At 40.9% G+C, this 14,060-nt stretch overlaps 1 protein-coding gene and 1 long non-coding RNA gene across 8 annotated transcripts in view; one reads left to right on the forward strand and one right to left on the reverse strand.

Annotated features, from left to right (window-relative positions):
- LOC119530158 overlaps positions 1–10,139 on the reverse strand; it is a 59,249-nt gene extending 49,110 nt beyond the window's left edge. Inside the window, exon 1 of the long non-coding RNA XR_005216045.1 lies at positions 10,048–10,139. This is a non-coding gene — a long non-coding RNA (uncharacterized LOC119530158). The remainder of the gene's footprint in view (positions 1–10,047) is intronic.
- Positions 1–14,060, forward strand: part of UNC5D (unc-5 netrin receptor D) — a 536,791-nt gene that overhangs the window by 478,653 nt on the left and 44,078 nt on the right. The gene's annotated exons all lie outside the window — the stretch shown is intronic.

Here is a 14,060-nt window from a genome sequence, read left to right on the forward strand (position 1 = left end):
GCTGGTCCTTTGCTTCCAGATTCTGGTTTCAAAATGTCCTTCTCCAAAATGTCTCTGGGCTTCTGTCTCGCAGCTCCTGTGCATCCTTGCTTGTTCTCCAAAGGCATTTCTCTCTAAGCATCTGGGGGTCTTCTCTTAGCTTCTCTGGGGAAAACTCTGGGCTTCATCTCTTAGCTTAGCATTTCCAAAAGTCTTTCTGTCTGCTTCTCCAAGTGTCTCTAAGCATCAGCAAGCATCTGTGCCAGCTCTTGAGTTCCCTTAAGTAATCTAGTGAACCCATGAAGAGCTACTCTGAGTGGGCAGGGTCCACACCTCCATGGAAATAACTTAATCAAAGATATCACCCACAGTTGGGTGAGTCATATCTCCATGGAAACACTCAATCAAGATTGGGTTAAAAGATCATGATGCTTGTAGACGACATAGTATATCCAAACCGGCACACTACCTTATGAGGGATGCTGTGGGATTACATGAGATACAATGTGTCAGGGTTCTACAAGGAAACAGAACCAACATGGTGTGTGTGTGTGTGTGTGTGTGTGTAAACATTGTGAGTTTTATTATATGAATTGGTTCTTGTGAACATGGGAATTGATGAGTCTGAATTCAGGGCAGGCTGCAAGTTGAGAACTACCATGATATCATGAAGGGTTCAATGAATTCCCCAGGGGAAGCTGGCTGGCTTAAGTAGAGAAAGAAATTCTTTTTTCTGACTCCCCAGATCATCACTTCTCCCTTTCAGGCCTTCAATTGATTGGATGAGACTTCTCTCATTGCCGAAGGTGATCTCTTTTGCTGATTTGTAGATGTAGTCAGCCATAGACACGATCAACTGACCAATGATTTAAATCCACAAAATTTATTCACAGTAACAATAAAGCCAGTGCTTGCTTGAACTAACAAGTAGACACAATAACCTAACCACGATGACACACATACTTACTGATGACAAACAACAGTACAGATATATAGCAGTCTCAGAGATGATAAAAAAGAAAACTTAATTGATACATTTATATTTGATAAGTTAAAAACTTTGAATCTTTTCATCCATCCTGAGTGGTAACTAATAATAATCACAATATAAATATATAATACTCCCGATTTCACAGGTTTGAGATTGCAAGTTTCTCAGGTTTGCCTTAGGTTTTGCAGGTAGGCAGTGGAAGGGCTGGATATGAAAGTAAGATGTTCTAACAAGTAATGTATTCTTTAGACTACATCAAATTCCCTGCCTTAAGGCATAAATAGCAATATTATTCTCAAGTTTTGTGTGATGTGCTCTGGAGAGGCTGATGAGAAACAGGAGCTATACCTAAAAATGTAAATAGACCATGAACTGCATGGGGAGGGCCCAGATTTCGGAAGAAAATGATAATTTCATGATACAATGTGATCACCTCTACAGGAGGGGATTTCACAGAAAACAATGGAAAAATAGAGGAAGGCCCTTACTCCATTCTAGGAGCAGACTTAGAGAGAGAGGCAGTACGGAGTGTGATTCCTATAAATGTCATTTGAGCTGGTCTTACAAGGTGGGTAGGAATTAGTAAGACAAAGAAAGGCATAAGCGCTATCATGCAATGATTTTCAGCCCCCAGGACACATTTTCCAGTAGCCCTGAATGGAGTAGTGGTGGTGGAAGGGGGAGAGGAAAGTCCTCGAGAGTGGCTAAATCCAGACATTTCTCTCCTGCTTTGAAGTCACTCTGACACCAGAACATCCCTTTAAGCAGCTTCCTTCCTCCTCTATTCCTGGCCTTGCTAGACACAGACAGAAGGAAGAGTGAGGTTTCTTATCCTTCCCCATTCATGACATAGGGGACACACAAAGACATCCAGGAACAGGAAGTTGAGTGATGGCATGAATGGGGGCTGCCCAGAGTATTTGCTGGGAGAAGCTCTTGGGCCCTTCCTGGATCAAGATTATTTAGGCAGCTAGCTCAATGCTAGATCCAGCCTCCTTTATCACAAGCCCATTTGGAAGGGAGGAAACCAGCAGTGATCATTGGGGAAAAAAAAAAAGGCTGTCTCAGTTCTGAAGCTTTAATTTGAAAGATTTGGGGTTGTTTTTTTTCCCATTTCCTCAGGAACATCAGGGTGAGGGATGAATTTCATACTATCAACTTTAACAGGCTTTGATTGTGTTTTATTAAAATAAATTAAGATGTTCAAACAAGGGGATTAAAAAAACCAACTGTCTCATTTCCAACACTCTTCCAACATATATTAAAATAAGATAATGATATAGACGTAGCACACTCATCCTCCTCATCAGCTCTCCCCTTTGTATTTCTCCTCACTGCTTAGTTGGATAGCAGAGAACTGGACCAGAAAATTATTACATGGAGCTTTCCTCTGAGAAGCAATAAAATGAAACCAAAAGCAAACATTCATTTCTTTTTCCAATTAAACTGCCATGTGGATATTCCTGACCAAATGCTTAGGCTAGAATCAGAAATGCTGTAGGAAATCTTATTGAGGAATTTACAAAAGGACACATATTTTCAAATTTGGGCTCAATACAGATGGGTATTTCAACTACCCTGTTTTTTCTTTTTGCTAGAGAATGCTGTAGAAGGTCTGACCCGTGTGTGGACGTTGGAGTGAGTGAGCGTTGGGAAGGTGGAGACGTTGGTGCTAGAAGACATTATATTTTTTTAGGGTAGTTGTATGGTATACTGATTTTAATAGCAAAGCATGAAATAAGACCAAATACAAGACTATGAAGACATAAAAGATTAGCTTTAGGAAACGGAGAAGAGGGGATAGAATTTCTTTCCCTGTAATGGGCTTAGGGTAAAGGTAATGACTGTGGAATGGTTTTACATGGCTTTTCTTTCACAGTAGCATGAACAACACAAATAAAAATAACGAAAGTCTAAAGACACATACCCACATATCTCTTACATGTCATGCCTAACGGAGGACATAGTACTCAAAAATGTCCTTAGACTGTTTGGGAGGACCTCATAGAAGAGTAAAAAGAAGACACATATGGGTTCATTTTTGTCAATGAGATTAAAAGACTGATCAGCTGGCCATTCTACTCAGAAAAACGGAGTTTATATGAAATGAATCTGTTTATAGTAAACTATTCTTTATGTCCAACTGAATATTTGAGGCCATTCTCAAACCTCTCATCCCCAGTAAAACGGGAAACTGTATACACTCTTCCTGGGCACTTTGATGGCTCCGATTTCTCAGATGCTAAGAAGTTCCTGTCACCAGGCCTACTGCAATTGGTTCAGGGGTCCCTGGTCAGAAATGTGCCTCTTGAGCTCCAAATGAGAGCACCTGCTTTGAGCTCTACCCTGACACCAGGTGACTAGTCAGATGTTGGACTTTGCTGCAGGGGAGAGAGGCCTGGTTAAAACCTTTGGGTTGACTTGATTCTCTGTTTGCCTTCTCAAGCTTGGAGGGCTTACCCACTAGGTTCATTTGAAAGCCATGCTACATCTCAGCAGGAAACCAACAACTTCTCGTTGAAAAGAGTTCTGGTACTCTGGAATAGTTTTCACAGTTGATTATTAGGAGCTCAGTTCAGCTTAATAACCATTTATTAGGTTCCAAATGTATTAAGTATTGTGGATTAAGATCAACATGATACATTATGCTTACAGAGTTTATTGCTGGCGGGGGTGAAGGGGAGAGTGGGAAAGAGGGAAGTTGTACAGAAGTAGCAAGGTGGTGTTTGGGGCCCAGTGGAATTTCTCCATTTTCCTGGAATTGACAAATAAAGCTCAGATTTGATTAGGAAAAAAAAAAAAAAAAAAGCACTAAATACCACAACATGCTAATTTCAGAGATTTGCCAGCTATGAGGACAAGACTAGCATTTCACCTCCCTGCAGAACCTGCTTTGAGGCACTGCTTCATCAGAATGGGCACTGCTTCCCTCACACACTCACATCCTCCATGGCCTTCCTCCCTATGGATATAAGAACAGGACTTGGAGAGAGAAAATGAGAAGTCACATTTCGGAGGAATGTCAGTATCAAACTTGGCTATTCCCTCCCCACCCAAAGCCAAAGAAAGGATGCCCTAAGTGAACTGCTCAAAAATTTGAGTCAGTGGCAGAATGTGAACACTGATACCTAATTTTCTCATTGTTTATCAGTTTGATGACTTGCTCCATGCCTATCAGGGAACAGAAAAAATTCTTTGCGAAGAGAGGGCATGGTGGTAAAGCCAAGGAGAGAGGGATTAAGAGCACTTGCATAATTCCAGGTCCTCACATCCTCTGGAAGTAGAGAAGATGATCCCCAGCCATGGTTGGGGGCCATGGAGGGTGAGTGAGACTGAAAATGGCAAGTTTGCCAAGAACCACTGCAATGTGGGGCAAAGAGGCCAAGACATAAACTGAAAGACAGAGTACAAGGCATTCCAGGCACAGCTGATAATACGTGCAAAGGCATGGAGTTACCAAGTAGCATTACTTATATGGGAAACTAAGCAAATCATATTGGTGGAACCGAGAACGAAAAGGACGAGTGACAAGGCATGAGGCTAAATATTAAGTAAGGACTAGATGATGTAAGGTCTTGTTTACTACCTGGAGGAAAGTTAAGTTATCTGGTGGGTAGGGACTGATAAGGCTTATGATTTGGGAGACATGGTGATATATACTTCTTAGATATATTATCTTCTGCTCCATCTCCACTGTCACTCTTCAAGTCCTCATTGTACAAGCACTGTTGTTATGAATAGAGAGACACTATGTCTTGTTTAGCCTGGTGCAATTATCAATACTGCCCCCTTTTTAGCTTCAAAAGTACCTGGATTTAGACAATAAATCAAAGTCACCCTACTTTTGAGTGTCCTTGTCTCTACTAGTTTGAACGTTGTAAATCTATTTTCTAATCTCCATATTGCTGTCAGCAAGGAGATTTGAGAGAAACTTAGAGGGGAATATGGCAAGATCATGTGTGTCTGAGAAAAAGAGAGAGAGAGAGAGGGAGAGAGAGAGAGAGAGAGAAAGAGAGAGAGAGAGAGAGAGAGGGGTACATTTGGGGTAAAGGGGATGAAGGAGTTGAAGCTAATTCCCAGAATTCTGGCTTGGGCACCAGTGATTAATTAGTAGAGACAGATTTGCCACCTGAAGGTCACTTGAGAGTTTCTGGTAAGAGTTGCTCTGGGAGCAACTTTGGCTCTCTTTCCAGGGAAAGCACACAGCTCTTTGACTTACAAGGAAAAGGAAAGGGAAAAAAAGGACCAGACAAAAAATAAATAAAAGGCAAAAATAATATTTATAACCAAGAACCAAAACAACTGTGGATTCAAAATCCAGAACCCAGCTTTTGGCCAGAGTATGTGACTGCAGTCTTGCATGCTTACTAGTAAGGTGTCATGACCTGGGGCATAGAATATTCTCAACTGGTTCAGGCAGGGTGAAATCTGCCGTCCCTTTGTTTCTGCTTCCCCATCTCAGAACTGGCCCATCCTTGAACTCGGTGAGTAAGGTACATAAGTCGTCAGCGAAGCAGAGCAGACTTAACTATTAGAATTGCGTGAGAAATAGAGAATTATAGAAAGTGAGGAGGAATGCAAGCCTTTGGAAAGACCTAGGGTCCAGCCCTTCTTGTCACGTACAGGGTGTATGGCATTCATTTTCTCTGGGCCTCAGTTACATCATCCATAAATTTTGTATATTATGGATTGCATTCCAGCATTTTGGTAAAGGCAATCAAATAACTTCATATAAAAGAAGTGATGTGCAAACAGTAAAGTGCCATATAAATGTTAACTTTAGATATTATTATTATTTCTTTAAGTCCATCCTTAATTTTTTATTACATAAATAACAGTAGTTCTCTAAAGCTCATGGAATTCCCTTTAATTCTGCCTCAGTGATGCCATGTCCTTCTGTTTTTACTGCTTACCACATCCCTAGACTAAGAGGAAAGTTTAATTCAGTCCTAACAAACATAACTGTTCCTCTAAAATCAAGAGCTTGAGAAAGATATGAAGGTCTCCCTGAATCAAATCCTTCGAGTCTCCCTCTATTTCTTATTACACCACAGACTATGGTTTATACTTTAAGGTACAGCATATGAGTCCGAACAATGGAGTCCAGGTGGACTGGTGTTTAGATTAGGAGCAAAATGTCCAGTTAGACTGGGCAGGTGTCCTGGTGCCACCTTCAACAATTGATCCTGTCTACTTCACCAGACTTTTCTGGCTGGACAGTAATGGATGGAAATGAGTGAACGGTCCTGTCACCATTTCTGTTCAATGATTGGTCATGTATTTGAATCTGGTTTGTTGCATCAAATCCATTTTAGGCATTTACAAGAAGAATAGAATTGATGGCATTTACCCATCCCTTTGAAGAAATCTGGCATTAATTAACCTCTATAATGTGCTAGGGAACTGCTGAGAAAAGGTGCTTCCTAAATAGCAAGTGAAGGGGCTTACTCTTTCCGCCTAGTTCCAGGGGAGTAAATTGCCACCATTTGGGAAATGCTTTAATTCTCTCAGGCTACCAGTTCCATGCGGCAAAATAAAAGGGGCAATTTATCAAATGGTGTCTTAATGGCCTGGAAGGGTTAATGCACATTTAGCTGAAGATTGTACTCTTTTCTTCAGTAAAATCATGGCAATTTCTTCACAAAGTCAATTTAGGTTAGAATATAATACCATTCTCCTCCAAAAGTGAGGTGAGGAAGAGAAAAAAAATGGAGAAAGAGGGAGAAAGAAAAGAGGGGATAAAAGAACTCTCACTTTAGATATATTATCTTCTTTTATTATCTTTTTGGAGAGAAGAATTTCCCCATTCGATGTACTTTACTTTTCCTTCCACCTTACTCTGCCCCCACACTACCTTGGTCCACAAACAAGCATAAATGAATAAAATTGCCATCATTTGAATCAATGTGCATTTGAAACCCATGTGAGCTCACAATGTAACGTGATTAGAGAGGTCTAGGGAAGTCTTTAATTAAAGATGCCATTGACAAGATAACAATGGTTTGTGAATGTCGTTAATATATTTGAAGGGAAGGTGAACCTTATTTCAATAAGGGGAAAGTCATTGGTTCATGAGTTTGATTGCACATTGTAAAGAAACACCACATACTGTAATTATTTTTATTTGTATGTGTCATCTCTTTTATTGCCCATGCTGGAAGTAGAAATAACCCATCCTATTAAGGTATTTAATATATATTATCCTTTCCACTTCACTTGGTTATAGCCTAATAAAAATGCCTGGAGGAGACACCAGCCCACATGGTGTGCCCTCTTTATTTTCTAAGACAATCCACACAGGCTTTTGAGAACATGGACAATCAACCTTTTGACTCCCTTGGGTATAATCTTTAAGATAAATCATAACAACTTCCTAGGATTCCATAAAGTTGTATGCAAATATGGAGCTTCCCTCTGGAAATCAGAGGGGAAAAAAGCTGAAGCAGTAAAGATAGCTTGCAGGCAAACAGGCATCTTGGGCACAGTGTGTGGTGTCTGGGAGATACCAGTGATGAGTCTTTCATCACTAATATCAATGTGAACAAGCCATAAAAAGCCTGGGAGGAGGCAGAATAACTCTCTCCGAAAGATGTCCTGTAACCTTGGAATATGTTACCTTCCATGGCAAAAGGAACTTTGCAGATGTGTTTATGGCTAAGGGCCTGGGGACAGAGAATTATCCTGGAATATCTGGGTGACCCAATGTCAGAGTCCTTTACGACAGGGAAGCAGAGTGTCAGAGTCAGAGAGAAAGATTTAAAGATGTTATGCCACTGGCTTTGAAGATGGAGGAAGGGGCTACAAGCCAAGTAATGCCAGTGGTCCCTAGAAGCCAGAAAAGGCAAGGAGAGAGATTTTCTGCTAGAGCTTCCAAAAGGAACACAGTCCTGCTGACATTTTGATTTTAGCCCAGTGAGACTTCTGACCTACAGCACTCTAAAATAATAAATGTGTGTTATTTTAAGCCAGTAAATCTGTGGTAATTGGTTACCATGGCAATAAGATACTAACAAACAAGTGTCTGCTTTGACTACTCTATGCATCTCCTGTTTTCCTAAAGTTTTCTCCAGTGTCCACGAACATAACCTTGGCAATTCTCATGCCAGCATTGTACCTTAAAAATCCTTCATTTGGAGAATATGTCCCAGGGAGCATCTCTTACAGCTGTTGTTGCCCCCAAACCCAACCCCATCCCACCCCACCACTACGATCAACACTAATCTGGCAGGAGGTTCTAGGCCCAGCTCTGCCTTTTGCAAGAGATGTGACTTTGGCCACATCAGTCTACCCCCTTGCCAAGCCCTCTTTTTCCACATGTAAACAGGAAGATATTGAGCCTGATGACTCGTAGGTCCTTCCCCAGCCTAAAATTAAACAATTAAATGAAACAGGACTCAGATTTCCTCCAGAGAAGGCTGTATTCCCCATTCAAAATGTAAATAAGCAAACAACTTAGTAGATATAAAATGTCACAGCAGTATTTTGCATAGATCCATTCTTCCCCCTTACCCCTCATTGTACAGCACTTCCATTGAGCCATCATCTTATTTTTTCTAGAAAACAAGCTAAGTGCAAACCAGACAGTGCATGAAAGCTGAGGCTTAAACTGCATCTAGGAACTGGGGATTTTCACATGATATGTGATTCCTTTAGCATATTAATTGGTAAACACCCCATCAATGTGTGTGCAAACTAAAGCCATGTAGCATTTGCAAACATTTTAATCTCTCAATGCAGTGTTGCTCAAATTTCAGCTAACTCTGATATGCCATCCAGTGTGTATGTGATTCCTCTCCCACTCCAACCCCCATTGTGCCATCTCCTTTCCTATGATCCTATTTCGAATAATGTTGCGTGGGTGACACAGATCTTGAAAACCTTTCATAGTAGAGACATATGCTTCTATGCTCAGTGAAATGCACTTGTTGCCACTGGTAATCCACTGTTCTAACTGCTCCTTTCTCTGCCCCAACTAATGGAATATAATGGCTTGGTGAGTTATTATTTCCAGTTACTGGTGATCAACCCCCAACGTGACATTCTTGCTTATTAATACACATTCTAGGAAAAGGGGTTGTAGGCACAGCCCCTGTGCCATTGAATTTTCAAACATAGTGACTTCAGCCAAGGCTTTAATATTGAGCATTTAAACTTGACTAGCATCAATATTCCATTTTGGAAACCCACCCTAAATTTAACGAAGTCCCAACCCCTGGTGCATGAGGTGTTGCTTTAGATATTTTCTCAAGAACTACACACATTTTCTCATACTTTAGTGCCAGGACCACCTTGCATATAAGAAATGCATGTAAAAATGCAGGTTCCTTGGCCCTATCCCAGAACTACCAAATTTATAATTTGGTAGGACTTCTGAAACACCTTATAGTTTTAGAACCACTTAAAGACTAAAAAAGGGAAGATTCTGCTCAACTACACTCTTTTTCCTCCATTCTAATCCTCATTTCCTAGTCTCCCTTTCTGGGAGTCTATTTTCTTACGTCAGGTATAGCCGATACAGCAATTAAAATTCTCAGGAGATCTAGTCATGGCACTGGAGTTAACTAATGAACCACTCTGGCTTTAAGTGCCCCATCTCTCCAGGAAATTCTATGATGACATTTTCCTGGGGCTGATCTGAAATCTCTAGCCAGAATCTGAAAGTGAGACAGGTAGATGGCCCAAAGAAAACCATAGAAATAATAAACCCAAATATCTTGATATTTACCCAAAGTAATTTTAGTAACCTAGGTCAAAATATGAGGGGTTTAATGAAAGAATAAAAAGAGAATAATGATAGTTCAAACTATGTGTCTTGTTGGGTAGAAAACAGCAGGAGATTGGAGCTGCCTTCCTTTCTGAGCTCTGATTTTAAGACTAAGTACAGCTTCCATCTATCAGCCTTTTATGTCTATTCCATTAAAATATGATTTAATTATGTATCGACCCAGGGTCTGACATAGTAAAACTATCATTACTCTCCTGCCTGGATTCCTGAGTGATATTCTGGGTAAAGGTGCTCAAACCTACATTAATCTATAATATAGCCCATAAGGAGGAAAAGAGGGAAGGATAATTACCAAACGCAGCATGGCAGACGACAGCAACAACAAAAACCTCATCTTGAAATTGGAGCCAGTTGTTTTGCTTGAAGAAAGTGACAACTTACAAGCCTAGCACCAGGTCAAGAAGTATTGAAAGCAGAAGCAAAATTTGCACTGTCTCCAGACCTGCCACGCTTAGCACTTGCCTCCTTGTAGCTGTCCTTCTTCAGCATGACCTTCTGCTGACCTTGGCGTGCAGGTAGGTGCTGCAGAATTGTGGACCTTGTCACCACCACCAGCTGCAGCATCTCCATCACCCTTCACCACATGGTTTATACAATAGCAGGGACCCTGTAGATTTCATTGCAAGAATTCTAGGAAAAGTCTCCTTGGCCCTTCTATCTTCATTCATTCAGAAATTATTCTTTTTAAATTTTTACTCAATTTCAAACTTAAAGGAAAGTTGCAAGAATAGTGGAAAGAATTCCCAAATATCCAATACCCAGATTCACAAATATTGACATTTTGCTACATATGCTACTATTTTCTCTCTTCTTTCTCTTCCTCCCACATTCCCTCTTTCCCTCTACCGTGTGTGTGTGTTTGTGTGTGTGCATGTGTTTAAGGCACTGACAAGATCCCTCTTCATCACTAGACACTTCAGTGTGTATATCCTAAAAACTACAAATAATTTTCACAACTACAGCACAATTATCAAAATAAAGAAATTAACATGGATGCAATACTGTTATCTATTACGCAGACCTTATTGGAATGTCCTTATAGCAAATGAAAATCCAAGTCCATTGATTACGTTCAGTTTTCATTTGTCTTTAGTCTCCTCTAATCTGAAACAGTTTGCGAGTCTTTCCTTGTGTTTCATGACATTGATATTTTTTAAGAATGCAAATCAGTTATTTTTAAAAATGTTTCTCAATTTAGTTTTGTGTGGTGTTTCCTTGTGATCAGAATTGGCCCATATCCTTTTGCAGGAATATCAAAGAAGTGATGCTGAGTTGTTTTCAGTGTTTCATACCAGGAGGTATGTTCTGCCACTTAGTCTGGCAATGTGAACTTGGTAACTTGACTTAGGTAGTGTCTGCCAGGTTCTCCACTATAAACTAGTATTCTATCCTTTGTAATTAATAAGTACCTTGTGGGAAGATACTTTGAGACGATGTAGATAGTCTCCTGTTACTCTTCAAACTTTTACCCAATACATTCACGTTTATTGATGATTATTGACAGAATGAAGTATTAATATGGTTGGATGCCAAATGAACATTTTCTCATTCCATCAGTCCTCCTACGTTTGTTAGTTAACTTTCTACTATAAGGAGTTTTTCCTTCCCATCCATTCATTCATTCCTTTATATCAGCATAAGTATGTTATTCAACAGAGTCTAATTTTTTACTACCCTTATTTATTTTGATGTTAAAAATGTCCCAGATTTGATCAGATCAATGGGAACTGTTTCAAGCTAGCTCCAGTGTCCTTTTCAACAAATATTTTGTAGTGCTTAAAACTGGCATATATTAAATACCGAGAATAAAATGATGAACAAAACAAAGAAATATCTGCCCTCATGGAGCTTACATTCTACTTGATGGGAGACAAAAAATAAACAAATTGAATAAGCAAATGGTATCACATATTAGAAGGTGATAGGGTTGCAGAGGAAAAAACTAAGGTCAGCTATTGGGAAGGGGATGTGGGCAGGGAGACCTCATTATTAGTTGTCACGTGAGCTAAGACCTGAAGGGCACGAGGAGCTAGTCGCATGCATGTCGGAGTTGAAAACTCTTCCAGGCACCACAGACCACTCCAGAGCAGCAGGAGCTCCTTGAGGTGGGGACCAGCTAGCACGATTAGTAGGACTGCTCTGGCTGCTGGGTTGAGGACAGACTGTAGGAGGCAAAAATGGACTGCAGGGGACCAGCAGTATCGCCGAGATACCTTCAGTATCTGGAGTGCACATTCCTAAGGCACTGGAAACTTTATCAGATCATATAATGGATACAGTGACAATTTATTGGATACATTAGCCATCTCACATATGTCACCTATTAGCTGCCTTTTGTGCTTAACAACTTCTAACTCTTGAAATAATCCTAGAATAGGTACTATTTTGAATCACTGCCAGCCACGCCAGGTACAGTGGAGGCAGGATTCAAACCCAGAGCTATCTGGGTCCAAGGCCATCAACTGCCTCTCTGCTGCCCTGTCAGATTTTCACGACAGAAGGTCAGACGAGGGTGGTGGCACTGGGACGATGTCGTGGAGAGCACAGCGAGGACAGAAGTGAGAGTATTAGGGTGTTATTCTGCCCACTTCACAGATCTCTGGAGATGATATTGGTTTCTATTTCTGGTAGCTGATCAGGGTCAGCCAGGTAGGTCTTTCTGTCTTACCAGGTGTGACGCTCCTATGGCCTTTATGTGCACCCTCCCCTATCACCTGGGGTGTCAAAGCTGCAGAGCCCACAGAGTTTTCCCCAGAACCCTCGGCCACACTGTGACCAGAAATTTGAATTCAGAATCATTATGTCTCCATGCTGTTGCTGAACAAGCCACCAGGTTGCACTGACCTTGCTCTTACATAATTGATATTTTCACATCCATATTATGTACAGCATTCAAGGTGTCTGTGTGTAAAGAGAGACAGAGAGCACTACAAAAAAATAAAGAAGGATAAGTTGCAAAACTCCCATGCAACCAGACTTTTCAGTCTCCAAACCATACTAGGGTGAGTGATGCTCTGAGATGGTGCATGTTTTGGTCCTGAAATCACTGCTGTTACTAGTTCACAACTATTATTAGCTCAGAGCAACTTTAGAAAAATGTGTTGTCTTTCCTTTTTTCCTTCCAGCAGGGACATGAATGCTTATTTTGTCATGCACTATATGATGCGGGTAAACTTAAATGCCATCTATGCTTTCTTTACAGATCTTCGTTTTAGCCCATGCCCAATTAAAGCCTTCTCTCCCCAGCCCTCTGCCCTCAACTGTTCTGAATCCGTAGCCGTCACTACACTTGTACTACACAACCCCACCTCCCCCCCGACCCCCGCCATCTTTCCTTGGGATGTCACACAAGCCAACAATTGGGCCACAAATCTCCTAGTGGTGGCAGAGAAGCAAAGTACAGTTTGGCCATAGAGCTGGTGAGCCAGAAATTTAGGATTATTTTGCTCCCCACAATCTGATTTCTCTGCAAACTTAGGCTGGTAACACCTGCCTCCACAGGTGTGTGAAGAGCCTCCATTAATATTTGTAAAGTTCCCTGATTTCCACAGTTAGAGGATGGTAGGAAAGGGCAGAGTATTGTTAATCATGGGGGAAAACAGATTTAAGTTTTGATCCTTCATTGGAGACCCTACTCCCACTTGCACTATTTTCATGGTAGGAGGATTCGATATTAATCTTGATTTCTTATTTCAGTCTTATGGAAACACCCAATGGCTGCTTAATGCAAAGCTTCCACTCCATGCTCTGTCCACTACTCAGACTACACTGCCTCTGACTCCTAATGCTGTTTAAGTTATTCCAAAAGGAGTCGGGCTCATCACGATGAGTGTGCGAGTTCATCTCATTAGCCAATTTCAGTTCATTTGGCATTAAATAATTCCCCAGATTCCCATATGTTTGAACAATATGTTCAGCAAAGGGGAGGATTCTCTGAAAGCAATTAAATTGTTCTTTTAGGAGAGCTTGTCATCGGTCACTCATAAGCATCCTTGCTCTTCCTGACCGTGATGAATGCAGACAGCAATTACATGGAAAGCACTTAACCCTCTCGAATGGCCAGTGGCAGGCATGCACATGTGGCTGCCACTTCGTGCTGGTTATAGTGCACATTTGCATTTCACAGTTTTTTTCCAAACCTCGAGTATATTGTTCTAGGCCTTTCATAGAGCGTTCGCTACTGCTAATATACTGATCCAATTCCCCCTTCTCCTGCTTGCTTTCCTTAAAGGCAAATAAGTGCATGTTTGCAGCTTAACCTATGCTTTCCTTGTATAGGAAGAGTTGTCAACTTGGGACTAAGGT

Source organism: Choloepus didactylus, chromosome 3 (genome assembly GCF_015220235.1).
Source record: "Choloepus didactylus isolate mChoDid1 chromosome 3, mChoDid1.pri, whole genome shotgun sequence".
Lineage (NCBI taxonomy): Eukaryota > Metazoa > Chordata > Mammalia > Pilosa > Megalonychidae > Choloepus > Choloepus didactylus.